This window comes from Balaenoptera borealis (genome assembly GCF_965194805.1).
Source record: "Balaenoptera borealis genome assembly, chromosome: 1".
NCBI lineage: Eukaryota > Metazoa > Chordata > Mammalia > Artiodactyla > Balaenopteridae > Balaenoptera > Balaenoptera borealis.
Genome location: NC_138860.1, coordinates 187,937,714 through 187,965,712, shown reverse-complemented (window position 1 = coordinate 187,965,712; position 27,999 = coordinate 187,937,714). Strand labels below are relative to the sequence as shown.

Genomic DNA, 27,999 nt, shown 5'->3' with positions numbered 1-27,999 from the left:
GATGAGACCCAAATATACACACAGATTTATTAATGGCAAGGAGACTGTGCCTTGCTTTGTTTTACAACTTAGTCTGTGATTGCGCTCCAATTTTGATTTTATCTATTGAAATATATTTTGACATACAACATTGTGTTACAAGGTACACAACATGTTAATCTGATACGTTTATACACCGTAATATGATTGCCATTGTAGTGATAATCATGTTACGTAATTACTCCCCAGTTTTTAGACACATTGCTATAGTTTTCTGTTATTGAGCTGAAACTTCATATCACCATCAGAAGTTACCTACCTATAAGTTCCTGGTAGAGAACATTTAATTCTTGGCTTTAAAAAAAGTGAGTTACCTGAACACAGTACTTGCTGTTAAATTTGGGTCTGAGTAGAATCTGGAGAGCTCTATTTCTCATTTTCGGTAGAATGGAAAGAATATGAGATTCAAACGCAGAAGTCCTAGGATCTGGTCTGCTCCTCTGTTCTACAGAGTAATTCTGACATGGCCATTTAGACACAGCCACTTTTGAAATGGGAGATACGTAATAGGGATAAACATAATTGGGTCAAAATGCGATAACGTTCTCTCTTATGATAAAGTAACAAGTTCAAAAGTTCCGCTCATTGTTGCTGAGCCTGCCCCAGCTCAGAGCCTCCCAAGCCCTGTGCCCATGGGCGATGACGGCCTCACTGGCTGCCCAGACACTGACTGTCTCCCACGGGGGTGGGGGGAAGGGGTGGACCCGGGCTGGCCTGGGGCAAGCAGCTTCACTGTTATGTGTCAGGGTGAGAGAAAGGTAGGGAGACACCACCTATTCAACAACAAAAGCAGCCAGCACTGAGTAGCGCTCCGATGGCAGGCACTCTCTTAAGGGCCCTACGCGAACTGACTCACTGAAGCACCGCAATAACCTTACGAGGCAGGGGCTACTAATGTCTCCATTTTACAGACGGGAAAACTAACCACGTGTCACTAAATCCTTGAACAGGGTGGGAGGGTCAAGACTGACAAACGTAAACAGTCGGGGAACTTCAGGGGTGGGGTGAAGGCTCAGAATGGAGTTGAGGAGAGTGTGTGGATCGGGGCTGTGATGGGCACCTGCTGCCTGCGTTTGCATTTCAAGATTTTAAGTGTTTCCCAAAGGTCTACGAATGGACAAATACAGGCTATATTCTCGAAACTTACTTTATTCTTGTCTCGGTTTGTTCATCTTTTAAACTGGCCATAAAATACCAGCCCTACCTATCTCAAAAAAGATTACTCTTAGTATCAAATTGGATTGCACACAGAGTAGTACTGGGTAGATGAGGCCAAAGAATAAGGTGCGCTAATCTCCCTCGTGCACACGTGAAACTCCCAGCGCGGCTCATCTCAAGTGCTGGATCTGACCTGTGTCTACAGCAGAGGAGAGGAGCCAGGGGAGAGGGGCAATGCTGCAAAAATGGCTAAAAGATAACTCTGCATTAACCCCTGGCTGAGAGCTTTCAAAATTAACTCCCTCTGGTGAATTTTAACTAGTGTATCACAGTCAGAAACTCACCAGGACTTCTGAAAGGCGACTCTTGCTCAGTCCTCTTACGTAACTGTTTGGGAAACACTGTAGGTACTAAAATGAGTCCCGCTGTGAAAATGGCTCCTGCTGCTCTACCCTGTTTTCCGCACAAAATTTTATGTTAATGACTTGCTGCTTCTCAGGGGACTGAAGAGCAGGCAGATCTGCAAGTAAGCAAACCACAGTTGCCCCCAGTGGAGAGACAAAAGCATAAGCCCACAGCCAGGCAGAGAGTAAGAGGAGTGGTCCACGGGTCTTCTGAAGGTGTAGAGAAGCAGCAGCAGCAGCAAACTGAAGCCGTTGCCCAAATGTGGGCCCATGTTAATGAGGGGTAGGGAGAAAAAACAGAAGACTGATGCCAAGCAGAAGAAATAGAAGCCTTTCCAAACATCTGTATTCCAGGACGCCTACCTGTTCCTTCAACAGTGGCTCTCACTGAGCAACCACCAGATGAGAACCTATTGCATTTCATCCATATAATCCTGTCTGTTACAGATTCCCATCACCCCATATCTAAAACACGCTTCCGGCTGGAGGTACACTATTGATACTGCTTTGAAAAGTATCATTTGGGTTTTGATTTTAAATATTTAACATATCAATGAAAGGGTGACCCAAGTAAAGCATGATGTTTTCAATAAACAGCAGCAGAAGCAGTGTGTCTGAGAGGAGACAGGCCAGCAAGCCATGGTGGGCATCTCCAAGATTTCTGGTATGTTGCTCCTAATTTCTTGTTGACTCTACTTTGTAAGTACACGTTGAATTTACTAGCAGTATTCCAGAATAACTAGTTAATAGTTAAGTTCCATTCAACTAGTTATAGTTTAAAAATAGCAAATAGGATCACAATTTAAAATAATAACCACATTTTTACTGATGGTTCTCAAGTCTCTCTGAGACCTGACATTTTCCCTAGCTCAGACCTGTCCTACGCTTTCTATCCAGAGTAACATCTTCCATTGTCTCAGGACATCACAATCTCAACATGGATACTGGTGGGTCCCAGACCTCATCCTCCTCAAGGCTCCTCAATACACTCTCCAACATCGGTGTCACTGGGTCCATGCTACAGGTGGAGAATCTGGAAGTTTAGGTAGATTAAATGTCCTGCCCTAGTCCATAGCTAATCAGGAAGGGTGGAGAAGTAGAGAGAAGAGATATCGAAATAGGATTAATTGCTTGGAATCTAGGTGCAGAAAACGTTCTCTTGTATCTATATATATCAGAGGAATTAAAGGGTATTATCTGTCTTAAAAAAAACAAAACAGAAAACCTCTAAAGGAAATTTTATGTATAAACATATACACACTTGCTCTTTGAAGCAAAAGTGCCAGAGAGTGTATGCTTTATGTCCATGTTAAAATTTTTCCCACAAAAAAGCTTGGCTTGGAGTGCATGGCTCTGCCACTAAATAACGACACCCTTGTATAGGTCACTAGGCCTCCTCTGGGCTTCCGTGTGCGCACGTGTAAGAGGAGTGGCAGGCTTTCTCTCATCTATCCGTAAAGCCTCAACAGTGGATGCCTAGTTCTCCATCACTGGGACCTGCAGTCAGGCAGGTCGCCTCTCTCCTACACAGAGACAGGAGGATGGCTAAACTCCTTCCAAAAAGAGACCCTGTTAATGCATGATATGTTTTATCAACTGTCTTACCTGGAAATGCAGAAGATCAGTCTAAGATACCTTTAACATTAAATAAATCCTAGGTTTTGCAAAAAAGACCCATTTCCCCACCTCATCCCAAAAGATTTGATGGTCCTCAGAACAGAAGCCCAAATACAAACCTGTCCATTTCTAAGAGAAGTCCTCTCTAGGGTCAAATACAGCAGATTTCAAATATTCAACTGTCATGGAGGAATAATACCCAAAGAGTTCTTTTTCCTGGTTCCTTTCCTTTCCAATCTTCCAAAGGCCAAAGAGTATGAGAATGAGAATTGGGGAAGGTAGGTCTAATATGATCCTGCCCTGATTCTTCTACCTTCCTCAATTCACGAGCATTGTGACAACAGACAGCTCCTGGTCTCATCACCGTTTTATCCCCCCTGCCTCTGCCCACGTCCCCCCCCCCCGAAGATTAGCTACAGAAACAGAAAGGGTGACTCAAGTGCCAGGTCCTAAGGTGTTTGAGGCCAGCAAGAAGAGTCCAGCAGTCATCCTACCCCCACAGCTGGCTCTGCTGACGTGCTCCAGAAATGTCTACAAAAGCTAGGCAGTCGTCAGCTCAACACTCACTCCCTGCCACGTCTGTAATAATAGTAGAATCCGAGAATATTAGAGTCAGAAGGAAGCTTTAGAACATCTAAGCTGGTCAAAGCTCTCACTTTACAGGCAAGGATCATACATTATTTAAAACAAAACAAACTGAAACACACATACCCACAAAAGCTTTGTATTTGTGACAGACTCTTATTTCCATCCCATCCTACATGCTGCTCCTACAGTGTGACGAAGACACTCCACTGAGATGTGGGTCTCTGTTCCCTGCCCTGGAGCCTGGGTGGATCTCTGTAACTATCCTGACCAACAGGGCACAAGTGGCGCTGGTAGCTTGAGGCTGGGGCATGCGTAAAAGGTAACGCAGCTCTGCTTGGCTCTCCCTCTCTGGACATGTGTCTTTGGAGACCTGAGCCACCACATTAAGAAGTACGGTTATCCAGAAGTCACCATGCTGGGGAGACCACGTAGGGAGGCGGAGAGAGGGAGAGAGAGAGGAGAGAGAGAGAGAGAGAGAGAGAGAGAGAGAGAGAGAGAGAGAGAGAGAGAGAGAGAGAGAGAGATGCCTCAGGAGCTCCAGCTGTGCAGCCCCCCGCAATTTGAGTTTTCCTAGCCTGGACTCGCAAGTGAAGGAGCCTTCAAGACGAGTCCAACCCCATCTACCATCCGACTGCAGCCTCATGAAAGCGCCCCAAGTCAGAATGCACAGCTGAGCCATTCCTAAATTCTTGTCCTGCAGAAACAGGATAATAAATGATCATTCTTGTTTTAAGTTGAGGGGATTTTTATTGTTGGGAGTAATTTGTTATGTGGCAGTAGGAAACCAATACAAGATTCATTACAAAAACCACTAAAACCTTTAACCTCAATGTTCGTCAACTATTAATTAAATCAACCAGTAAACCATCTTACAATTAGACTTCCTAAGACAATCCACAGGCTCTATCACTCTCTATAACCCTCCTCTGCTCTATGTTAACACTGAGCCCTTGTTGCCCTGACATGACATGACATGCTACGTATGGTACTGAGTACATGAGGGAATCCCCAGCACCTAGAACAGCCCTTGACACACAGAGCAGGTGACCACTATCACTGGCTGAATGAAAAAATGAATGTATCTGGGAGGTGAACTGGCTTGACCTTCTTACAATGCTGTTTATTTCCCAGCCATTGGCCCTCCAGCTTGACTCAAGGTCTCCTGACCTATGCTCAGTGCTAAGTTTCTGACTCTCTAATTACTACCTACAGAATGATTCAACACCACCTTTCCTCTCCGTTCAAACATACAAGTCTCACTAGACACCACGCTAGTCCACTCCCTGATGCCGGCTCACCACCCAGAGTGAAGCCCACAATTTCCTTTTTCAACACACCTGTGCATAAAACCCTTCCCAGGTGGTCGCAAATATAAAAAAAAAGTCACTCCATTTTTCAAAGACCACATGCCCAACAGGAAAATGACCTTATGTTGGATGGTTTACACAGCAACTGTGCCCACTAGCAAAGGCCACTGAGCCATGCTATACATCTCCTGTCTATGTGACCCTCTGAGTCTAGATGATTATGCTGAGTAGCTGAAGTCCTTTCATTACTGCAGGCCTAACACAGCACTGCCGCGGGGTGAATATCGGAGCAGCACGCTTCAATGCACTTTCAAGTCAAATGACAACTGGCTAGTTAAGCAGCAGCATTAACAGACGTAGAAATACCGCCAGCTAAATACCTCTTGCCAATTATGGCTGCCCAGCTACACCCAAATTAAAAATAACCCAACACTAGTAACGAACACAAATGGACATGAGGGGCGCCTTCTCTCCCTGCGATAGCGCCGTAGTCCCCACGTAAATGTCCTTGGTCAAGTGGCTCATAATTAAGTCACTAAAAGGTTCACCTTCTTTAACAAAGTAGATCTTGGCACAGAAGGAAAAGGGAATAAACTGAAAAAGAAATGTGGCTTGCCTATAAGTTACAAGAGAACAAAGAAGTAGAACTCTTTAGTGGGAGGCCTTTTGCAAAAATTATAATGAAAGGTGTTTAGATCAATGGTTGCCCAATAAAAACTGAATGTGAGCCACAAATGTGAGCCAAGTAGGGAACTTTCATTTTCTAGTAGCCATATTTTAAAAAGAGGTAAAACGAACATTAGTAACACATTAATATATCCAAAATATTATCATTTCGATGTGTAATCAATATAGAAATGATTAATGAACTATTTTACATTCCCTTTTCCTACTCAGTCTGTGAAACTCAGTGTCTGTTTTACACTAACAGCACACCTCAGCTCGGGCTAGCACATTTCAGGTGCTCAGTGGCCACAGGTGGCCAGTGGTTACCACAGCGGAGAGCACAGGTTTAGGATGATCCCTGCTCCTTTTTGATAAAACATTAAAACATCTAAAGCACTAGAAGTTTTCTAGTAGGGAAGTAAGATAAATACATTGTTAGAATATTGGACAATGATATCATACAGTCCTAAATGAAATAAAATCATATAGGCCTGTTATTTCAAATTAAGTGAAACGTGTCTTCCAGAAGAACTCAGTCTAGAAGTTGTTATGATCCACTCCTGCCCCACTTCCTAAACAGGGGAAACTGAGGCCCTGTCCAGCTCCAGGGCCATAGAAGCGGCTCCTGGGCTGTTTCCCTTTCATGACAACATGACAAGGGCTAGGGCTCCTTATTTAACTTTGGTCACTTTAAATGCTCTCCAAAATGAGAGGAAAATCAAGTATCCCTTTAGGAAATGCAGGGGGCTGGAGGGGGAAGAGAAGTGTATTTCAACTACAAAAGGCAAAACTGGGTCACAAGGCAGATCCTGGCCTAACTGGCGGTCACTATTTTCTTTCTATGACAGGCACCCTTCTGGTCGCATACTACCTCCAAGCAGGATGTCTATCACAAGAGAGTCTGTCAAGGGAGGGTCCCACATCAGGGGCTGGTAATGGGCCCCACCTCGAGGCTGCTCTGCTGGCTTTTGTTTGGAACAACGGTGCTCCCATGATACCTCACTCTTGCTGAAAATACTGGTATTAAGGGAGCGTGAACACAGCTGTGTGTAAATTACACACACAAACTGATTCGATCTGTATATTTATAAGGAATACAAACATACTAATAGTGCATTTACATACCCAGTTGGATACATTGGGCTGCATGCAGAGTGGAGTTTGAGTTCCAAAGTATTCCCTTAAAATCTTACAAAAAGAAATGCTTAGGGAATGCTTAACCTGCTGAGTCAGGCTGAGGCTCTTCTGTGCCCTCCCCCCATGCAGACTGCCCTCACCACACCATACTGCCTCCCCTCGCCCCTGCCCCTGAATAGTCCTCATCTGCAATACTGGAGAAAGTATTTGAGACTCTATGAAGGAGAACCCTCAAAAAGAGCTTTAAAACTCACTTCCATAGCAAAAATTAATCAATGAGATAATTTTCACAGTTAAAAAGTTATAATTATAAATGAGGGGGCGGGGGCAAAGAAGGCAGAAGCATAGGGACTTCCCTGGTGGCACAGTGGTTAAGGCTCCGCACCCCCAATGCAGGGGGCCCAGGTTCCATCCCTGGTCAGGGAACTAGATCCCACATGCATGCCTCGCATGTCACAGCTAAGGAGCCTGCAAGCCGCAACTAAGGAGCACACCTGCTGCAACTAAGACCCAGCACAACCAAATAAATAAATTAATTAAATAAATATCTTAAAAAAGAAGAAGGCAGAAGCAGGAAGTGGGAAGAATCGGAAAGTTCAGAATTGACTTGTCCTACAATGACAGCTTTCCCTTGCCCACACCAATTCCACACACATATGAAGAGGAAGACCTACTTAAGCATCTGTTAACACAGCAGACAGTAATGCAGGGTCTTTGGAGTTTTCAGCTGATTTTGAAAAACAAGGAGAAGAGCAATCAGCATTTTATGCTTACTGCATTAAATCCAGAATATAGACACAGGCATTAGGAAAGCTGGGCTCTGGTTCTACGCCTGATTCTATCAAGGCTTCACAGATGACCCCTGGCAAGCCATGAACATTCCCTGGGCTGAGTTTCTCATGGTAAGATGACATCCCAAGTATCCTAATTTACCCAAAAAAGCACTAACTTTTAAAACGTTGGGTGTTGCAATAAAATAAAAGAAAGAGAAGGGTAATAATGCAACTAAATAAAAATATTCTATACACATGTTGATAGACACAGAATAACAAGCTCACTCTAGGCCTTAATTTTATTCTTTAAAAGTTTTACAACAAAACTCTCCAACTGATACCCTTTCTTTTATTTTTTCTTGATATGGTTTGTATAAACTCCTAGCGAAAGAAAGAAAGAAAGAAAGGAAAGGAAAGAAAGAAAGAAAGAAAGAAAAAAAAAAGGTCCATTTCTGAGGCTTGGGTTTACCATGCTTACAGTTCCACCAGTAAATCATCTCCCGATCTGGGCTTGGAAAAGCACTGGCCACGGTTTGATTGCTCCAGCCCCAGGTTGCCAGGCAACCAACACAAGGGGGAAGTCTGAGAACTGCTGACAGATAGCCAAGTGGCTGAAACAACAGACTTCTCTCTGTCAAAAATGTGTTTCAGAGGGCCACTTCCCCACCTCTGCTCTCTGCTAAACACTACACGATTGTAAAATCAAAATCAAAAGGCCACTGTAATAAAAACACACTTCCTGCTCAATTACTAATTGTTAAAAAGCTGTGGGGAGGCCCAGATCACACAGTGTATGGCAACAGAAATGTGATACTGTAAATGAGATAAAGTCAGCAGCATGCAAGAAACCTGATCTAAATGCAGCTCTGTAGCTTCAAGTCAGGGGACCTGGTGCGTGGAGCAAATAAGCTGCCGAAGAAAGCACAGGGAAGAAAATAATGCATGTTGAGATGTTAAAGAAACAAAGCAAACAATAACTAAGAAGTCACAGGTTCACATTACTTAATAATAAAACCAAGAACATTCTCAATTGTTGTGAAACACAATCTGGAGATAATGAAAGTTTTCTCCCTCACATGGATTTCTTACAGCGGAATGGGGCCTGGTGCAGTATTTGCACATAACCTACGCATATCCTCCCCTGTATTTTAAATCATCTCCAGGTTACTTATAATACCTAATACAATGTATCAATAACTGCTATGTAAATAGTTGCCGATGTGCAGCAAATTCAAATTTTGCTTTTTCGAACTTTTTGGAATTCTTCCCCCCTCAATATTTTTTATCTACAGTTGGTTGAATCCACTGTTGCAGAACCTGAAGATGTGGAAAGCTGACTGTACCAGGTCCAAGACTGACAGTCTAATGTAACATGGGAAACATCTATGGGGCATGCCCAAGCCAGTAACAACACACCACAGTCCTACCAAAAGCTCTATGAGGTGTCCTTCCATGAAACCGCTTTATTGAAATTGTCATCTAGGACTCTCTGGAAACTGACTAACTGTGGTACTTGGAAGAGGCCAGCACTCAGAACACAGTTCTTCATCTTTTTTGTGCCATGGAACTTTTTGGCAGTCTGGTAAAGCCTAACCTCTTCTAAAAATGGTTTTTAAATGCCAAAAATAAAGTGAGATTACAAAGGAAACCAGTTATATTGAAATCTAGTCATCAAAACATTTAAAAATGCAAATAAACGTACCTTATTTAATAACATATTAAACAAGCTCTCGTAGAAGATTTTGATTTTTGTCAGACTCTTGGGGGGCGGGGTGTTGTTTTGTTTTGTTTTGTTTTATAATATGAACTCAGATTATAAACTCCTGGAGGGCAAGGACAGTAATTTATTCATCACTAAATCACCAAACAATGTGTGGCCTCGTCCCCTGCCCAAGGCTGACCAACTGGCTGACCAACTGGCGGCTCCCAGGCTAGCCCTCTCCACAAGGCCGGTTCAGATCCTTCGGGGGGCCTTTCCCTGCGCTTTCCCAGTGCCCGGAAGTGGGCCTGACAAGCAAGGTTTGTAGGCAGGTCCACAGTCTGCAAAGCAGGGTGTGCAGACACCAAAGACTTTCTTAAGGGTACACGGACTCAAGTAATTTTAAGGGAATTCACTTCCAAACCTTCAACTTTCATATATTTTCTTTCCTAAAATTCATCTGCCTGAGAACACACTCTCGTGAGGCAGGTGCAGTCCTCCTCTTCCACCTCCCCTTTCGCAATCTTCCTCCCCTCACTTCACACACAAAGGCATCCCTCTCTCCCATCTGGAATGCTACTAGCACTGCCCTATGCAGAAACTCCAGCCACCAAACAAAGGGTCAATTCAAGACACCGATGTTCCTGTTGACGCAGGGACCAACTCCAAGGTCACAATCGGAAGCCTCATGCAAGTCTCGGGCACTTTCCAGTTCTTTACTTTCAACGAAATTGAAGGAGGATCTTGTGGAGGGGTCATCTGATAGATTACTGAAAATCAAGTGTGATGATAAATTATATTTCTTGATTATGGAAGGAATTCAATAACTGAGTGACAAAGCTATCATTCCTATCTATTTATGTAAACAAGACTTCTGAGCACTTACATCTACAAATAAGTGAAGAGTAAGAATAAAATTGATGCAGAATATGGCCTCACTCTAACAATAAGTAATATTCATCTAAGAACTAATGTGTTTAAAAAACGGAATCATCTAATTTCCAATAAATATTAAACAAAAAGTAAAATTTTATCAACTTTTATAATATCTTGTTGTTTTGATCAACTGTGCACTAATAATTATTATGATAACAGGGGCTTCCCTGGTGGCGCAGTGGTTAAGAATCCGCCTGCCGATGCAGGGGACACGGGCTCGAGCCCTGGTCTGGGAAGATCCCACATGCCGCGGAGCAACTAAGCCCGTGCGCCGCAACTACTGAGCCTGCGCTCTAGAGCCCGCGAGCCACAACTACTGAGCCCACATGCCACAACTACTGAAGCCTGCGCACCTAGAGCCCATGCTCCGCAACAAGAGAAGCCACCACAATGAGAAGCGCGTGCACCGCAACGAAGAGTATCCCCCGCTCGCCTCAACTAGAGAAAGCCTGCGCAGCAGCGAAGACCCAACGCAGCCAAAAAAAAAAAAAAAAAAAAAAAAAAGTATTAAAAAAAAAATTATTCTGATAACATAATCAGAGAAGATTTTCTTTTAACACTTAGACCTTTATTGCTAAAGGAAATGACAACACGCACACATATCTGAAACGCACACTTCTGTCGTAGGGAGTATGAAAGCGTGATCTGACAATAGACTCTCAAGCACAAAATGCTTTAACATCAGGAATAAAGTCTACAGGGAAGTAGACTGGAAAATTACTAGTTACATGTTGGGGGGGGGGGTAAGATAAATTGTACAATATTACTGCTAAAAAGGAGCCCATTCATGTATTTTTAAAACGGACGATAATGGGTATAAAATGACAATGGCAGCCAAAATGCAGTGGATGTATTTAAAAAAGCGATGGGACAGTTTTATTTTCAAATGTCAATATTTATGATACATTAGAAATTACATCCTTGTGATGAAAAAAGTGTACGCCAATTTAAACTTGGGAGGGAGTGTACGGCTTTCTAAGCAAAGCTTTTTTAGGGGCTCCACGAGGAACGCTTTTAACTTTGTACCGAAACGGAAGACGGGGGCTCCTGGGGGTACCGGGCACGCTCCGCACCTCGGCTAGGGTTATTAGACTCTGGTTTCACCTAACAGAACCCAACGAGGGTTACTAAAAACACTTCCTAGAACCCAGACAGATGGCACCACTGAAGACCCTACACTGTGTTAACTGTTGTTCCACTGAGGTAAAAGCCATTCTTTGAATTCCAAAACTCATTATGGCACTTCTCTGTTCAAGAAGAATAAAGAGTTCAGACTCCGCAGTGTGCAACTAAAGTGCTCAGTGATCTCCGTTCTATCACTCCAGCCTCAGCTCCCACCAGACACAAGCACCTGGATTAGAAGTCGTGTTAAAATGAATTGAGGCCTCATCTCAGCTCAGCGGAGACAGTGCCGTGTTAAACAATGTCTATGAGAAATGCAAGAAGAAGGAAGGGGGTAGCACCTGGGCTGCACGTCTGCCCCGGCTGCCCTAGATTCAACTGAAGCCAGGCCCCTGCTGCTGCCCGAACATGCCCCACACTCTCCCACCTCTGCATCTCCTGCCCTGAGGTTTCTGTGTTTTTAAAAAAATTTTATTCTACTTAATTAATTATTTTCTTTATTTTTTTGCCTTTCTCGGGTCTTAGTTGTGGCACACAAGGGATCTTCGTTGAGGCATGCGGTCTCTTCGTTGCAGTGCTCGGTCTTCTCTCTAGTTGAGGTGCGCGGGGCTTAGTTGCCCCGCGGCATGTGGGATCTTATTTCCCTGACCAGGGATCGAACCCACGTTCCCTGCATTGGAAGGCGGATTCTTCACCACTGGACCACCGGGGAAGTCCGCTGCCATGACGTTCTGTCTGGGGATCCTGTGCAACGACGCCACGGAGCCGCTCTTGGGCTGGACTATCTTGCTTGGATTCCTGGATGTCCTCACTTACCACTGGTGTGACCCTGAACAAGTATGTTCACTATCTCGTGTCCATGTTCTGTCACCCTCCTCTGTCCCTGCATTGTTCTGCGACCCCACCATGGAACTTCCCACAGTCTGCCTGGTACCAGGCTCTGGGCACCCAAGTCCATCATTGCCATTTCTCTCGGTGAGTGAGGGAGGTCCTGTCTGGGGCCATCTGGCAGACTCCTTTGCACATACAAGACATGCGTTTAAGGAATGTTTCTTCAATGACAAATCCTATTATCAGAACCTGGGCCTTTCAGGGCCAGAAGGAGCCTAATTATTTAGTTAATAGTCGATTTTTTAAAAGAAGATCAATGAATGGCCAAACTATGAAAACTGGTCTCAACCAGAAACAGGTTTACCCACACTTCTGTTTTTTACCACCAACCTTTAATGACGTTACAAGTGGGTGGTTTTCTACAGACAGATGGGGAGTTATCTGAGAATAGTAAAAGTGAAGGGAGGGGGTAGAAAAAAAATAAGGAGGAGAAACTAGAATTTCTTGATTTTGATCAAATCGTGAACCGAAAGAAGAACGTGACACAATGGCAGCAAAAACATGCAAAGGAAATCTCGCCCACCAGCAGTAGGTTTCTTTCCCCCAGTTAATTTGAGGAGAGCTCTGAGACCTCTCCCAGGCTCCAGAAGACCCGGCTGCTCTGACCACAGGCAGGCAGGCAGGATTGGTGGGACCTTCTCAACACCGTCTAGGATGGTGAACAGTGGGAAAAAATTCTTGTGGCCTAATAAAGGATGAAAGAAATGTTCTCCATAATGAGGAAATGAATTTTTTACTTATCAAGCTCCTTCATGCCTTTTTTTTTTTTCTTTTAAGGCCTGTTTGATAAAACACATCACACTGAGGAGCCATCAAAGGAAATGAAACCATAGTGACATCTAAAGGGAACTCCAGGGCTAGACAGAGCCGTCTTTGGGGTTTAGCCACAACTTCACAACTTCTCCCCATTCTCCCTCCTGGCCATAGAGAACATTCATCCAAAGCGACCAGAAGATTATCAGCAAAAGTTTTAACAAGAACCAGACCCTCATCTTCTGGTCTTTCCCCCAATCCAAAAAGTCAGGAAAACGGCTTACAGAATCTTTTCGGCATTTAAAAATATTATGTTTTGCGTCCCCCATACTGGAAAACGCACGTCTATGCATGACAAATGCGTGGATTTCACGTGAAAGACAGCAACATGATTTTACTTCCATAACAAAGTTCCCACTTCACCTTTCAGCCAAATTCAGTCTGTTCTAAGCTCACCAAAAGCTCCTGGGTCCTGAAGGCATTTATCTGGTCTGACAAGGAACAGTTTACAGGCAATTAAGACATGACCCCAAAGATCACCAGATGGGGGTCAAGTAAGTTGAATTATTAGAAAGACATCTATCGCTCCTCCTAAACTGACTTGAACTGTCAGAGGTATGGGCTGCCCAGACTTGCTCAGCAGAAGGTTCTCTGGAATGAGAAGCGCTGTTCCCCTAAGAAGGCAGCCCCGCCCCGCTCAGAGCCCGGGTGCAGCTCATTTATCCTCTTCATGGAATCGACCCCAATTACCTTATTTGTGTTCATTTATTTGTCTTTGTTCCCCAACGGAATGCAGGCACCATTAGAACCGTGTGTCCACCGTTATTTCTATCTCTAGAGCTTAGACGGTGCCTAGTTACACAGTTAAATGCCTAATACTTGTTGAGTGACTGAGGAAACAAATAGCACAATATATTCTGGAGCCAACACTCCAACCTGCGATCTCAAATTCTAAATATTGTTCTATTCACAAAATCCTCCCTCGTCACCACTTGCCTCCATCTTCCACCTCTACGTATCAACTCAACTCAGTTTACCACTGACCGAGCCTCACTGGGAAGGAAGGCGCTCTGAGACATGCACTGGCCCTCAAGAAGCACATCATCCAGCAGAGCAGCACCCAGGGGCCAATTCTCAGCCTTCCTAGAACGATCAGCCACAGCACAAACTTCCTGCGCACCCCTATCCCGTTACTCTCCTCCCAATCCCTACTCCTGACTCGGGACATCTCACCCTAGCAACCCCAACTGGATCCTTATACCCTAGAGACCTACTGTCTTCTCCCCGCCCCCTTTTCTCCAAATGCCCTCATACCCAAGGGCCCCCTCCGTCAGCATCCTCACAGAAGACCCACACGACATCCCTCTCCTCTCAAGCCCTCCAATGACGGGGCCAGCAGCCTCCTTCTGGGCACATTCCTTCCTGTCTGACCACATCACCTACCACCTCTAGCCACTTTCCTCGTCGGAACATCAACCAGCCAAGCCAGCCTCCCCGCTGCGTCAGCGACCCGACACCGCACTAAAAGGCCCTTTCTCTACCGTACTTTCTGATAGCACTCTCAGGAGCGTGAAAAATCTTGCCCAGAGCCCCTCTGATATTGTGTTTGCAGCCACAATTCCTGGTGCCCTCCCTTTGTCCCAACCTAGCCATCCACTTATGGCTGCAACTCTGTGAAAACATCTAAGATATAAAACTAGAAACTTTCTTTTATTTACTGCTGCACAGTCACTATGAATCCCACACAATCTCTTCTTCTTGACTGTGATCTCTAGCCCCTCAACTCCTCTGCCATCTCCGTCCTGTTTCCCCAAGCTCCAGATGCGTCCTGGACTACCCGTTATTTCGGCAATGCAATCAACACTGGTAGACGTGCCTCAGCATCCTGGCCTTGGACCAATCTTTCAATTAAGTTATGTAAAGGACAGCCCCAGTCCTATCATTGCCCACATTAAAAGATATGTACCTATTCCTCATTTCCTATTAAGTTAAACATAATGTTTAACAAATTAAACAAATCCTTCTCCTGCCTTTTGAGCTAGTCCTTTTCTGACTTCGTGCCAAGTGGCTTCATCACTTTGTCCATCCTTCTGCCCCTCAACATAAAGGTTCCCTACGAGTCTCTCCTCCCGCTGCACTGTTACCCCTGGCAACCTCATCCGATCCTTGCCCTGCCACTGACTAGTTCTGTGGTCCTCAGTGAGCTAATTAACCTCTTCAAGTCCAGTTTCCTCAACTGTGAACCCTCTCTGCAAACGAGAAAGCTCTCCTATCTTCAGACCTTCACGTCTAACTGCTACACCCACCTGTATCTTCTACAATCACCTTGAGGTGATTCAACATAAACTCTCCTCCCCTCCCCTAAAGCAAGTACTCCTGATTCACCCTTTTATTAATAGTACCAACAGCCTCCTCCCTTGTACCAAAACACAAAATCTGAACGGCATCTCTCCACCGTTTCCCTGTTTCCCACCCCAGTCAGCCAGGCTTCTCCAGAGAGGCCATGCAGTGTAGTACGTTAAGAGCTGGGCTCGGAACCACGAGGCTGGGCTGGAAAGCAGGCTCTACCAATCGCTCTGTGACCTCGGGAAAGTTCTCCCTCCTGTCTGTGACCCAGCTCCTTCTTCTGTAGAAAGTCAATAAATGAGTCAACTCACGTCAAGTGCTCAGCACAGCACCGTGGCACATAACAAGGGTCTTATTGTAACTCCACAGGCCTCTTGATTTTAATCCCTCCTCTTGATTCTCACGGCCTCTACCTCAGTTCTTCTCAACCTTGCCTGTACGTAGAACCCCAGCACCCTGGCTATATGCCAGGTGAATTAACTCAAGAGTCTCCGGGGTGGGACCCAAGCCTCCATTGTGTGTGTGTTAGTTAAAGTTTCTCTTGTGGTTCCAGTGTACAACCAAGGTTGAGAACCACTGCTATAAACTCGGGGCTCTCCACATCTCTCACTAGGACCAGAGTCCTCATCCCATCCTGTGGTTCTCAGAGCCTGGAACATGGACGCCCGAGTCCCACCTCAGAGATTCTGATTCAGAGCGCAGTCTGGGCACTAGGACGTTTTAAAGTTCTCCAGGTGATTCTAACGTGTAGCTGAGTTTCAGAACCGTGACCCCCTTCTCTACCCACTTCCATCCATCATCCCGTCACCGCCAGACTAATCTTCGATGACGGTCCCAGTCCTATCATTCCCCACATTCAAACACATGTAATTAGTCCTTATTTCCTATTAAAGATAAAGTCTCTTCCCATAAAGAGTAGTTGGCTTTAATAAGCCGTCTTAAACACTCTTCCACCCATAGCTTCCTTCAAACTGGGTAATCGGCTACTAACCAGCTACCCACATTCTTTCATGCCTTTGTTCTTCCATTAACCTCTATCAACTCTGCCGGTTAAGATCCTACCCATCCTTCAAGGTTCCTCTCAAATAACACCTCCTCCTCGGCGCCCTTCCCCATCTCCCTGTTGGAGAACACAAAGCAGCAAGTTCACCCCTGCATCTCCCGTGGACCCCAGCACGCTGTCAGGAGGAGAAGGGGCACTCGAAGCGGGTGTGCGGTTGTGCGGCTGCTATCTGCTCTCCAGGCGGCCTGTGGCAACAGCATCCAACTCAAGTGCTCATTCACACCCACAGGCAAAATCAGTCAAGGGTGCCACACTGCCAGGCAGTTATCAAGGTTACGGTGGCTCCTGCAGAGATCTTAGCAGTTAAAGAACAGATGACGTTTATTGTCTAAAGTCACCAAGAAGTTCCTTTCGAATACAATATTGTCTTTAAATTGTTTCTAAAAATCTAAGCTAAATACAAAACATATCACTTGAATAACAGAAGAACAAACAACAATGGGAATGGCAGATTCAACCAGAGGAAGAATGACGACAGTGAACAGTGGATAGAGGGGTCTCACAACACCCAGCAGAGCCTCACACAGAGTGCGTATGAAAATTCAGTGGAATTCAATTCGATGTAAGGGGAAAAAGAAGCCCCTCCTCTCTCTTATTCCCTGTATAATATTATCTAAGGCACAGCTAAAGTTGGTTACCCAGAAACTGACAATGACATTTGGTTTTGCGCTCTAAGAATCCCTTTTGTCCAGATATTCATCTGAAGGAGAGGGCCTCTCCTATACATGCATATCCTCCTAACAGTGGAATTCTCCACGCCCTAAAGTTATTTCAAAGCAGCAGAGGACAATGTGGTGTGATGCTTACTGACTCTAAATGTGTGGGCAACTGAATGATCCCTCTGAAAGTCTGCCTAAAAGCAAGATAATCTAAACGGATCCTTGGCATGTTTGACACGGGTTTTAAAGAAGGGGGTGGGGAGGGGACAGGAGGAGGGAGGAAGGAAACATGTGAGCTGATTATAAAGTCAGAGAGTTCTAATGAGGAAAACAAACTACAAGGTCAGACTGTTCTGGGGTGAAAAACTTGGGAAGCTGACAAAGAAGTTGGGCTAACCCAAAGGACAATCTGAAAATAATTTTCTAACTTTAGTTATTGCTAAAGGATTGGAGAATGTCATTTCTGTGGACTTGACTGAGAGGGAAGATTCCAAGTATTCAGGGTCCATCCCACTCTTTAAGCTGCTTCAGGAGCTTGGAACAGCTTTGTCTGATGGAGTCAAGAGTCCCAAGTGGTGTTCTGCTGGGGACACAGGAATGGGAACCACAGACACCCGGAGCCCAGTGTTTTCCACAAGCAAAGCTATTTTAGATTTAGATTAATGTTACCTGGGTTTTGGGTCCAGGTCAACTAGCTCCCTTACTAAGACCCTGTTAAATTCCTTTTCTAACACTTTCCTTTCAAAAATGGATAACCAAGCCTGTTTCGTACTGTTACCCTAAAAAAAGCCTAGATAGAAAAGAAAATGACTAATTTAGGCTGACAGTGCCTCTTTGGAAAAGCAGCTTATTAGCAAATGTGACACCTCCACAGACTTCAACAACAGAGGCTCCCAGAGAAGATTCAGGGCTGTTAAGAGGAGGAAAGAGACTGAAGGAACATAAAGCAGAGCCCCTGACGATGGGTCATCCTTTCCTCCCCCTCTGCCACAGTACATAATACTCGTTAACGTGCATCTCTGTAGTCCAGAAGGTTCTGTTTTATTACTGCTGATGGGAAAGATTAGGCAAAAAATAAACTTATCATCAAAACTTGCAAACTGCCTGCAAGAGAAAACCAACAGCCCTTAGTTAGTACTAAAAGGACTCGTGAGTGTGCAGGTGTCCATGTTTTCAAATTTCTTAACCAGAGATGATTCCACTAGCTTTAGACAAAACATCTGCCAACGTTTTACCTGGGAAGTAAAAGGGTGGGGGGCAGCAGGCTGAGATTCATCAGGTCCAGGTTCGACACACACCTGTCAGGCATCGCAAAGTTCGTCCTTTCCCCCTCCTCCTCCTCTTCTTATTCCTCAGACAAGAAAACTAAGACCCAAGGAGGGGACCCAGTTTCCAGAGAGCAGAGGGGAGCGTAACACCCTGACCTTGCCCTCCCCCAGAGTCCAGGGCCTGCACTTCAGTCGTGCCCTCGGAGAACGCGGGGCAACGGCAACGAAGCAACAGTGACTCCACCGTGTCCCGGGCATTCTCCTATTTCCAGAATAGAGGCCTTCCTGGTGCTGTCAGGGGTCGTGATTTCTGATCATTTAATAAAATGATCCGGAATGACATAGTATACACTTAAAAAAAATAATAAAACAGGCTCTAGACACATTGGACTCTTTAGCCCTCAGGCCATGTGATGTAATTTCAGTCAGTCTGCTCAATTCTCTTACTTTGTGATTCTTTTTTACTTGCAGCTTTCCCTGCCTCCTTCTTTTTAGTTCTTTGGTTTGTTTATTTGATAGTTCTTCTGTTTCGTACTGCTCGGATTAACGACATGGAATCTAGCCCTTTGCAAGGGAAGAAAACATTCCAAAAGTGACCAAATAGTGGGAGCACACTAGAGGTTTAGAGGAAACCTGACAGGAAAAGTATATTACGCACATCTCACAGTCACAAAACAGACTGCCCAAGACAACCGGCCAACCATAAGAAAGAGATGAGCAAACAGGTCATTCTCTTTTGAAAGGGTGATAGGTTTCGAGGGAAGGTGGGTTAGTGAGAGTAGGCAGTCTCACACTGGGCCATCTGCTGAGGCTTCTTCCTTCTCGCTCTCACGGCGGAACACTGCAACCATACGCATCAGTAAGTATCAAGTGATGCTGGCAAGGAATGGGCTTTTTAAAGTTGGAGTCTAGAAAAGAAAACCACAGACAGCTGGAAGGGGTTGGTTGCTCCTTCCAAGGGAAGCTGCCAAGAAGAAAAGAACAGGGAAATGTCCGGTTAATTCTGCTGGAGTCAGAGCGTGCACTGGCCCCGTGCAGGCTGAAGGAGAAGCTCTCCTTGATTGTATCAGTGCCGGGGCTCAGCCACACGGGCCAACTCCTCTGAAGTGATCTGAGGATCTGGGGGGCTGAGAGTAGAGGTGGGGTGGGGAAAACAGCCTCTACTAGGTTTCCCTTCTATTCAACCCAGTCAAACTATTTTCTGATGATCAACCTTGCCCCAAGCCCTGGGCTATGTTCTGGGGATACAAGACTCTAGCACTGAGCTCACACACGAGGTATGTCACTTAGTGCTCTTGTTTTAATCTGTCTTCCCCACTAGAATGTCAGCTCCATGAGGATAAGGATTTCTGTTTGTTCTGTTCACTGCTGAATCACCAGCACATAAAATGGTGCCTGGCAGAGTGCTGGTGCTCTACAGACGTTTATGAAATAAATGACTTTCAACCAGTAATCTAAAATCAGAACTAAGTATCCTGGTAAACAGCATGAAGGGGTCATCCCATCTTCACGCTCACTTGCCATCTGCCAAGCCCCAACACCAAACTCAACAAATGCAAAGCTGGAGACACAGACCTGGGCCTGAACACTAAGTGGTGAGCAAACTGCAGAGACTGTCTTTCTCCTTTGTGACCACCAAACATATTCTGCTTCCTAGCACCTCAGTACTATGCTGTACAGGTGTGGAAAATGCACTGGAATTTACCCATATAAACATACTTTGGAAAAATGTCCTAAAGCAAGTGCTGAAACATAGTATCACTTAGCAGCATGCAGGGTATTAGGAGAAGAAGAATGAAACGCTACTAGGAAATATAAAAAAACAGGCTGGCACTCTAGTGAACAAAGCAATTAGGGGGCTACCAAGGCCATTACTACTTCTACCTAAGAGAGACTTTAGATTTAAGACATAAGTGTGCCAGGAGAGAGGAGAGAGCGCTAAATGAGTTACTTCCTCTCAATGTAGGGTTCCCTTTTTTTTTTTTAATCTCCTGTTTCCTTCCCCCAACCCTGAATTCTAGTTACCAGGCTCATATGGTATGTTTCACCTGTGAAAATATAAGGCTCCAATGTCACTATCCACAGAGCGTTCAATGCATACACATTAAAATTGACTCTAGTTCTGTTGCTAAGGAACCGCAGAAGGAAAGGGTTTTCCATCCTCTTCATTTATAAAATACCCACTTTGTCTATGGGAGAACAAATGCAATCTCTCAAGTCCCCTTGTGCCCTGTTCTCATTTTAAAAATGAACAGAGAAAGATGATGGAGAGCGGCTGAAAGTGTATGCCATCTCCATTTTTTTTTTACACGTCCCTGAAAAGGAGATGGAAATCATGGCTTCAATAACCCGCTGCTCTAGGATTTACTAAGCTTCCAAGCTGAAGCTTCTCCCAACACTCCCCCACTTCAAGCAAAAATGAAAAAAATGTCCCATAAAAATTACTCTTTGACTTTAAAAGATTATCCTGAGCGGTGAGAAATAATTTAGGCTACGCTTATATTCAACGGGGGGTTACTTCCCAGGTCTCTGTTCCATCTGCATCACCCCAAGGCCTGAACACATACACTTGCACGAACATACAAACAGACACATACACACACACGGAACCCAAAAGCATGGCACAATTTATTGTTAGCTTTCTTTAAAAACAGAAGCAAAAAACTAAAATTAGGGCTTGGGATAAGGAACTTAAAAACGTATTGGTTAAAGAAAATGAAAAAACAATGACCTTGTCTAAAAAGAAAAACAGACATACTAACTTTGAGCACAGTATAAAGAGGAAGCCTAGAAAGCAATAAAGCCAAATATGTGAAAGGCAAGGTCACAGCTGAATTTGTAGATTGAACCCAGAGGCAACTTCTACTGATAAGAAATGCTGAAATAAATTTTTGAAATATCTCTCCCCTTCTAATGCTTGGCCTATTTCATTTACTAAAGGATTCTAAAGTACATTTCTCTTTACAGCTTGTTACACAGTAGAATCTTTCTGCAAACTAACTGACAAAATTGACTGCCTTACACCAACTTTTCTGCACATGTAATTGATTTTTTAAAATAAATTTATTTATTTTATTTATTTTTGGCTGCATTGGGTCTTTGTTGCTGCCTGCGGGCTTTCTCTAGTTGTGGTGAGAGGGGGCTACTCTTCGCTGTGGCTTGCGGGCTCCAGGCGCACAGGCTCAGCAGCTGTGGCGCACGGGCTTAGTTGCTCTGCGGCATGTGGGATCTTCCTGGACCGGGGCTCGAACCCGTGTCCCCTGCATTAGGAGGCAGATTCCTTTTTTATAAATTTATTTATTTATTTATTTGTTTTTATTTTTGGCTGTGTTGGGTCTTTGTTGCTGCACGCGGGCTTTCTCTAATTGCGGCGAGCAGGGGCTACTCTTCATTGCGGTGCGCGGGCTTCTCATTGTGGTGGCTTCTCTTGTTGCGGAGCACGGGCTCTAGGCACGCAGGCTTCAGTAGTTGTGGCACGTGGGCTCAGTAGTTGTGGCTCGCGGGCTCTTGAGCACAGGCTCAGCAGTTGTGGCGCACAGGCTTAGCTGCTCCGCGGCATGTGGGATCTTCCCAGACCAGGGCTCGAACCCGTGTCCCCTGCATCGGCAGGCGGATTCTTAACCGCTGCGCCACCAGGGAAGCCCCTTGATTTTTAATTTGATGTCTCATTTCTAACAGGACTTTACAATAAACCCCACTCTATCCACACTATTGACTTCTTTAAACAAGAGTTTGATTCAAAGGCTGATGGGGTCAATTACAGAAAAAATAGTTCAGTTTCATTAATACCTGAAACATTAGGCAAACTGTACCTGAATCTACATTTTTCTTTTTTAATATTAAGGGACTGATTTTTACCATGGACCATAATAAGAATACATAACATGAGTGAGTAAAATAGATACATTACGTGTAAGAAATATGTCAACATTTATAATTTTTCTTATTTTTTCTACTCTCACATCTAAGAATTAAGCTGTTCATAAGAAACAGTAACCAATTTAGTTTAAAATTAGAGGGAGGGTAATGAGTAGAGAGAAAAAGCTACTTTGATCCAATTTAAAAATTACTAAGTACCTATTATGCACTGCACTAAATACAACATGTCTATATTTTGGGTTCTAAGCAAACTGTAAAAATTTTCAGATTAAGATGACTTTAGAAAGTGAAAACTTTAATGTTATGATTCAATTTATGTAAGTTTACAATTACATAAAATGACGTATGTACGTGAAACAAAGTGCTCTGAAGAGAGTATGAAACCAGGAGACTGTGAGATGGTGGTGAGGTTTCAACTCCCCTTTAATGTTTTTATCATAATGTTCTAACCAGAAGGAACATTCACATAAAATTTACAAAAGAAGAAGAAAATGAATGGATTCATACTAGGTGACCTCCTGTCATCAACATTTTTTGAACGACTTTATAAAATGTTCAACACCTCTGGAAAGTGGACCATTCCCAAAATAAATATAATACAATTAAGCCTTCCTCTATATTGAATATATAACATTTAAAACTAAACACCAAGATTACGGACATCTTAAAGCTCATGTGCATGTCGGTCACTGTGGGCTGTGGGAAGTTCTCTCCCCCTTGTCACCGTCCCCCTCCCTCTGCTTTCACCTCCACTACCTCCTGCTGCTATAGGACCTTCACTCTGGGTCTCTTGTGAATTCCATTTTCTATAGCTGCTACACAAACAGTAAATAAAATTCATTGTGTATTTGCCCCACTAAGCAGCTCTGTCTTCTGGCACATCCAGATGTCTGGCTTGAAAAGAGTGAACAATGAAAACAATGTTTTCTCGAGCAGACATTCCAAAAAGGGCACAACAAGGGCATCTGAAGATGCTGCTGGGGAAAGACACCATGCAAAGAGCTGTGTGTACTCTGTGTAATTCCTTGACCAGCCACACGGGTTCATTGGATTACAGATATTCAGAAAATGAGTTTGCTGTGCCATGTCAATTTTGAAAGAAGGATTTTCATTTATATTTATGATAAACTGAGCTTTAACTTGAAGGATGGTTCAGATGTTTTAAAATTTACGAATTTGCAAATCCATGTATATGGCCAATTAAGGTTTATCGCCACCACAGATTAACTATCTTTGGATAAAAATTTCAGAGCCTGTTTGTATCTAGGCTGTTCACCTCAATGTATTATGTCAAGATTGGTATGAAATAGTTAAAGGGAAGCATATTTCAAGATAAAAGTTAGTTACCCAAGATGAAATGGAAACACACTGTAGGGACATCCTAAGCAACAAAACCTCTCCCTTATGTAACACCTGGAATTTTGCGGAAAGCTAATTCAACACGAAAATAATTTCCAAAACATGGCCAAGTGGATGAGAAGCAAAGGGTGAAATGCACAGCTCAGTGAAGCACCCAATCTTACAACCTTGCAAGTCAGGCCAAACTCCACAAGGAAAATGCAGGCCCTGAATTTTAAAAAGAATTCAATTAGCATCCCCAGTATTTCCATAATCAACAGCTGAATGCTAATTAAGAGCCCAGCATCAAGCAGCAATGGAATCCCAGTGCAATAAGCAACAAAACAACAGCGCAAATGCTACCTTCAGCTTGCATGCATAAATAAACAGAATTAATAACTATCCAAGCATGGAAGGGTGACTTAATGTGTTTCGATTAGGCGCAGTCCAGCCTGGGGCCTTTGTGTTATATTTAAATGTGCTCATCATGTTTAATTAAAAACCTAATTAATAATCTAGGGTTTGGGGTCTGTTTGTTTTTTTCTTAAAGTTCTGATCTGTACCTTCCTTCTCTTTCTCTTCTCAAGTTCTACTGATCTGGATGGCTTCCTGAAAAGGAACAATATTTTTAGCATAATGTAAGTGAAACTGGTTACGCCTCAGGGCCACTCTCCAGTGCAGCAAGCAGCAAGCCATTTGCTTTGGCTCCATCTTCGCCCACACCGTGGTGTTCAATAAGCTTCATGAATTAAAGCAAAAATGCTTCTCTGATCTGACCTGGTTTATCTAGCCTGAAACGCCGTCACGAGCTAGCTACCAAGGTGTTTCTCACAGTCTCTCCTCTAAAACAGAGTTCATTTGTCACTATCTGGCCTAGAATTTGACAGAAATTGGCACAAATCTGGCTTCAGTTCAACAGAATTTAAAGTATCTCAGCCCCAAGGCAACTTCAATAAGAAATACCATATCTGTAAACACACAAAGTGTCCAAGGAATTACTGAGAGAAAAGTGTGAAATGAAAGGCCTCCTATTGTATAATTCTGAGGCCTAAGATGTCAAGGATTAATGATTATCTGAAAGACCTGGGAAGAAGAGGTCAGGTGGTATTATTAATCATAATTTGGGAACTCTTCCCGAAAGTAAAGCTTTTAAGGTTAGCAATGGATGCATATAGAAGTTTTTCTCCTTGATGCTGATGCATAATTATTAACAATTCCAAGTTTTAAAATGCCGGCTTGAGGACAATGTCACTTATAGCGAAGAATCTTTAAGAACAGTCATCTTGAATAAAGAGTTGTCAGTGCTCCTCAACAGCGCCTCGAAGGCAGAGACATCATTCTCACTGTTACAAAGTCCTCACTCTTAATACGGCTACAAACTAGAAGGACAATCAACTCAGAAATAAAGACCATGAGGAACAAAACTGGGGATGGCGGCACAAAGGCTACAGGAGGCGGCAAAGGATGAGCCAGCAGTAAAGGATGCAGACGGGAGACGCAGCTCAGCAGAGGGAGCGCTCACCAGGGGACGGGCCGGGGAACACACCAGGCCTCGCAGGCGGCTAGGGTCCGGGTCTGGGTGGGCAAGGGAGGGGTCTGCTCCCAGAGCAGAGGACCCAGGAGGTGCCCAGGCTGTCCGCTGCCAGCACAGACGGGGGCTCCCACCAGTAGCTGCTCGTTGCACCAACCCTCTCACACGGAGAGCTTGATTCACGTCAGTGCAAAGGAAGGCAAGTTCATCGACACTGGCGTCAGGTCAGATGTTGGGTAGTAGGGTCAGATTCATATACTGGAGGCGATGAAGTTTAAAAATAACTAGAATGTCCAAGTATACAGAACATTGAGAGGGAAAAAAAAGAGGCAGGCTCATGTATTTATTTGAGTTGGGGCCCATTTATTTTGCTTATTCTTGTGATTCCTGGGGTGAGAAAATGTGGGGAATTCAGCAGAAGGGGCCACACGCACAGAGCAGGTGTTTACTCACAGCCAAAACCAGGCTCAGGTTAAGAGTCATGTTGGTTTATGTGCCCTGCCGCCACATACAATGATTCAAAGAAGTGATCTGGACACATTCATCTGGAGCTTCCCTCAGCCTATCAATTATTCAGTCACTCTCTCTCATTCACTTTTGAGGTTTTAGAAAGTGAAGCTTAACTTCCTATGAATAAGGGAACCGTTTGATCCTTAGGCTCTGCAAGGGCTGGATGACTGCCAAAACATTCCTCAAAACTTACACTAAAACAAGAAGCAAACACGATGAAAATGAGCCCAGACTGACAAGGACTTATGCAGTTAAAGACCGTTATCCGGGACTCGGAGTGGGCAGCGCTCTGGAGTCGTGGTTCATTTTTCAGAATTAAGCTGGGCTTTTCCCCACGTGTCAGATCCCGCCCCCCTTCATCCTACTGTCTGCGAAAAGTCCCAAAGAGGCAGCAGTGGGGACATGGCCCACACTGTTCCTGATATACGCAAGTGCTGCCAGAGAAGGAAGCCAGATTTCTTTCAAGCAGGAAAAGCTTTCTTTTAAGCTGGAATCTGAAAATTCCAGAGGGAATGAAAGGTCAAGGGAGGAATGAACGGAGGGGGAGAGAGTCATGGCTAGCGAGGAGCTGGAGAGGCAACAGTGAAAGGGGAGGGACGACGGGGGCGGAAGAAGAGGAGAGATCAGAAGGAGCCACAGGCCACGTGGAGGAGCGTGAGTCCGAGAAGCAGCCATCACGGCTCGTCAGTCCTGACCAGGACCTAGGATGGGCCACACGGGCCACGTTCGTCCCATCCCCTTGTGTCTGTCTTCCACAAAGGCTTGTTGTAGAATTAAACATTTTTATCCATCAACTCTCTTATCTCCTTCCCACATAAATAGGTCTACAGTGGAAAACAACATCCATACGACTTTTTTTAAAAGTTGAAGTACAGCTGATTTACAATGTTGTGTTAATTTCTGCTATACAGCAAAGTGATTCGGTTATACATATACAAATATTTTTTTCATATTCTTTTCCATTATGATATATTACAGGATATTGAACATAGTTCCCTGTGCTACACAGCAGGGCCTTGTTGTTTATCTATTTTATATATAGTAGTTTATATCTATTAATCCCCAAATCCTAATTAATCCCTCCCCCACCCCCTTTCCCCTTTGGTAAGCATAAGTTTGTTTTCTATGTCTGTTTCTGTTCTGTAAATAAGTTCATTTGTGTCATATTTTAGATTCCACATATAAGCAATATCGTATGGTATTTGTCTTTCTGTTTCTGACTTACTTCACTTAGAATGATAATCACTAGGCCCATCCACGGTCCTGCAAATGGCATTATTTCATTCTTTTTTTATAGCTGAGTAATATTTCATGTTATACACACACACACACCACATCTTCTTTACCCATTCATCTGGCAACGGACGCTTAGGGTGCTTCCATGTCTTGGCTATCGTAAACAGTGCTGCTACGAACACCGGGGTGCACGTATCTTTTCAAATTAAGAGTTTTCTAGATACATGTCCAGGGGTGGGACTGCTGGATCATATGGCAACTCTATTTTTAGTTTTTTAATATATGACTTTTCACAACAACTGAGTTTAACATTTTCACTTCGGCCACTATCTGAATAACAAATATTTAAGATGCTTCCATCTCTCTACTAATCATGTAAAGTTTTAACATTTTAAATTTCAAAACAGCAACATCAGCTTCATCATCAGTCTCATGCCGTGAGGAGTCCAAAGGGACTGCTGAAAAGGCGCTCTATTACTGAGCCTTCAAGGGCCACTTCAGTCCCTCCCTGCTGCCTCCCAGTTCTCTCCCCATTCCATTCCTCTCAGCCCCCAGCCACCCTCATCCGTAGCCATTCCATGAACACACTCCCTTGGCCCTCCACTCAGCAGACATCCAGGACCTCATCACTTCTCACCGCCACTGCTGCTGTGCCACTCCATCAGCAGTCTCGGGCCTGGACTCTCACGACAGCCCCCAAAGCCCACGCTTGAATCAGCAGCCGGAGGCCCATCGGCAGATCGAGTCCCTCTGCCCAGAAGCTGCTCGTGCAGAGCAAACAGCAAGGCCCTGAACGCGGGTCCACAGGCCACCCTGACCTGCCCCCCACCTCTCCTACCATCCTCCCCTCAGATACACTCCTGCCTATTTCTCGAACATGCCAGGCGTGCTTTCACCTTAGGGCCCCCGATAGCCAAAAGGCTCGTCTCCTCGCTTCTCTAAGGTCTCTGCTCAAATGGTACTCACCAGGTGTTTCCCGAGCCTCCTTACAAAAGACAGCCCCCTACCCAGTTCATTCCCATCCTCGCTGCCCTACTGTTTTCCTCAGGCCACGTCTCACCCCTTGACATACACTGATT

General features: G+C 44.4%; 1 protein-coding gene and 1 long non-coding RNA gene across 10 annotated transcripts in view; one reads left to right on the top strand and one right to left on the bottom strand.

The window, feature by feature from the left end:
* Nucleotides 1–27,999, bottom strand: part of RERE (arginine-glutamic acid dipeptide repeats) — a 417,780-nt gene that overhangs the window by 66,126 nt on the left and 323,655 nt on the right. The window lies entirely within an intron of this gene.
* LOC309628219 lies at nt 3–27,991 on the top strand. Its single transcript, XR_014244249.1, has 3 exons — nt 3–4,234; nt 4,306–12,283; nt 13,115–27,991. It is a non-coding gene; the product is annotated as an uncharacterized lncRNA (long non-coding RNA).